We start from the raw sequence: 3,571 nt of genomic DNA on the forward strand, positions 1-3,571 counted from the left end.
CTGATATATGCTTAAATGGAAGTCCTACAACTAGGGAATTAAAGAAGCAGCCACATAGAAACTGGTAGGAGGGGCGGAGTTGTGGAACAAGCTGGCCCCACATCCATGTTTGGCAGATAAAAATCAGGAGGGATATCCCTGCTGAGAGGTCCTCCTGAGGATTTGAGGGCACCAGCACCATACTGAGCCCCCAAGCCTAGGCCTCCACTGCCAGGAAGAGAAGTTCCCATAACTTCTGGCTGTAAAAACCAGCAGGGATTGAGGCTGAGGGAGACAGAGGTCTTCTGGAGTCCCAGACTGTCCCTCTACAAGACCTGGGCACAAACTTACTCAGACTCACTCCCTATGAGCTCCAGTGCAGGGGAAGCACTTTAAAAGGCAAAGAGACATACAAGGGAGAAGTGAACTATCCAGCATTGGGGCAAGAGCTAGGGGTGGGGTAGCTTTCTCCCAGACAGAAGTGCTGGCAGAGGCTACTGTTCTTTGAAGAACCCTCACCCCAGATTGCTGGCAGGCAGACACCATATCTCAGACTCCACCAACCTGGCTCACACTATTTGCCCAGCTCTGCCAGATCCCCTGAGGTCTCACCCCAACAAAATGTCGGGCACATTCAAGCTGTTTCTAGTGGCTTTTCCATACAAATGACCTGTCTTGGCTCATGCTTCAGATTTTCCTAAAATCTCTCAAACAAACAGCATCTGGCCTCGGCATGCCCCATACCTCTCACTAAGTGGCCCCAGATCTGGCTCTAGCAGCAGCTAGCCTTGGTGAGCAGTTTGGTCCCACCTGGGTACCTCCAAGCTCAGTACAAGTAGCAGCCATCTGCAGATTATTTTGTGGTTCATGCTAGGTAGCCCTAGGCAGAACTCAGGCTGTCACTGCAATTGCCCTTTACCTCCCAGGAGGCCCCTAATCTACAGCATCCAGGGGACAGCTTCAAACCAAATCAAAGCACCACCACTCAACCACTTCCACAAGCAACACACTCAAGGGACAGACTCAGCAGGCACCACAGCCCCCCTAAAGTCCTGCTCTGTGGAGTGGGTGCTGCACAGCTGATCTTCCACAGTGGTTACAGCCAGTCCTTGCAGTGACTGGCCTGGGAGGTAAATACCCCCCATTAACATGCCAACATCACCAAGGCTTAACTATAGCAGGAAGGTGTACACAATCCAGAGACACATATGGAGTGCCCAGCTTGATTGGTCAGGGGGGCTGTGTCATTGGACCCAAGTGTAATTATGAGGATAGTGAGGATAGTGTAGGGAGCCTCTGGAACAACTTCAAGCATACCAATATTCACATCATGGGGGTGCCAGAATGAGAAGAGAGAAAGCAAGAAATTCAAAAACTATTTGAAGAAATAATGACAGAAAACTTCCCTAAATAGGTGATGGTAATAGACATACAAGTCCAAGAAGTGCAGAGAGTCCCAAACAAGATGAACCCAAAGAGACCAACATCTAGACACATGGTAATTAAAATGTCAAAGGTTAAAGACACAGAGAATCTTAAAAACAGCAAGAGGAAGACAGTTAATTACCTATAAGAGAGCTCCCATAAGACTGTCAGCTGATTTCTCAATAGAAACTTTGCAGGCCAAAGGGGAGTGGCAAGAAATACTCAAAGTGATAAAAAGCAAGGACCTACAACCAAGATTACTCTACTCAGCAAAGCTATAATTTAGAATTGAAGGACAGATAAAACACTTCCCAGACAAGAAAAAGCTGAAGGAGTTCATCACCACCAAGCCAGAATTATATGAAATGTTAGGTCTTCTTTAAGAAGAACAAGAATAAAAGCCAAAAATTTTAAAAATATGAACACTAAAATGGCAATGAATACAATTTATCAATAATTGAATCTAAAAAAAATAAAATAGATACAGAAAACATTTTGATCTTGCCAGATAGGATGGGGGTTGAGGGAATGGGTGAAAAAAGTAAAGGAATTAAATACAAATGAGTTATAGAGTAACCATGGGGATGTACAGTACCACATAGTGAACACAGTCAATAATATTTTAATAACTATGTATGGTGCAGATGTGTGTGAGAATTATCAGGATGATCACTTTAATTATGTAATGTCTAATCACTGGGATGTACACCTGAAACTAATATAATAATGTATGTCAATTTTAAGTGAAAAATAATTTTTAAAAAAAATCATCATACATGCACAAAAAACTTAATTTGCAAACTCCACATATGAGGAGGCCACATCTCTGAAGTCTCTGATATATATTGATACCACTTTGAATTGCTTCATCTTTCTCCTTCATCAATTGTAGCTACCTTGAAGGCAAGGACAAGGTTTTCCATTCCTGTGTCTTTATCATCTTGTCTAATACCTGACAAAATAAATGACTACCCATAAAAATAAAAAAGAAAGGAAAGAAAGAAAAAGGAAAAAAAAAAACATTCCCAAGGCTGATTGACTTTCAGGAGACAATTTCCTGAAGAGTTTAAAAGCTTCCATACTGTCATGGACAAATCTCAACACCATTTGGAATTTTCTAATTTAATTTCACTGGATAATGAACCAAATCCAGTTCTGTTTTAAACTACTGAGCTGGCCCAAAAGTCTATTTAGTTTTTTTCCATAAAATAAAATACACATTTTTAAATTTTCACCAATAACTTCATTAATTTGGTTATTTTGAGTATGTCAACTATCTCCTGTGTGGTATAACAATGATTGCTCTCAATGATGTCTTAATGTGATCTCCATCAACTTCAACTGGTCTACCCGACTATGGAGCATCATCATCCAGCAAGAAATCTCCAGCACAAAACTTCATAAACCACTTTTGGCACATCCAATCAGTCACAGCCCATTCGCTATATACTGCACAAATATTTTTTTTTTTAATTTCAGTTATATTTTTACCTTTCTTGAAATAATAAGGCATAATATGCCAAAAATGTTGCATACTTTCTTCCATCTTCAATATTAAAATGGCTATGCAAAAATTCACCAATTTTGATACATTTTTTAAATGCACTTTGATATAATAGTTGTCATAATACAACATAACAAAATTGTTTCTAATGACGTTAAAGACAACTAAGCATTACTAGAGCCATCGTACAGAAAAAACTAAATGAACTTTTTGGCCAACCCAATATAATCAAAATCTGCATTGTTGAAAAAAATTACACAAAATGTGAAAAAACTCTTGTGTTTGTTTTTAAGATGGCATAAGAAATGTTATTTCCATATAGAATGATTTTAATGAAGAAAAATTAGGATGCAGAGTCAGAAATATACTGAAATCACACATTTGATGACAAAGATCTCTCTCTTTCTGTCTCTCTCTGTCTCTGTCTCTCTCTCTTTCTCTGTCTTTTATTTTTTCCATAATAATCCAGAAGCACAGAATTGATTATCATAATTCATATTTCATGGCAACAATAATCCCTGGACTATAAGAGACAAATGGTAGTTGAATTCATCTATAAAAGAGAACATGCACAAAAAAGAGAAGAAAAGCATATAATCAACAACAAATATTTAAGAGTGGCTAAGAAGTATAAGAATTATTTTTTAAAGATCAATAACCAAA

The sequence above is a fragment of the Phyllostomus discolor genome, chromosome 1, assembly GCF_004126475.2.
Source record: "Phyllostomus discolor isolate MPI-MPIP mPhyDis1 chromosome 1, mPhyDis1.pri.v3, whole genome shotgun sequence".
NCBI lineage: Eukaryota > Metazoa > Chordata > Mammalia > Chiroptera > Phyllostomidae > Phyllostomus > Phyllostomus discolor.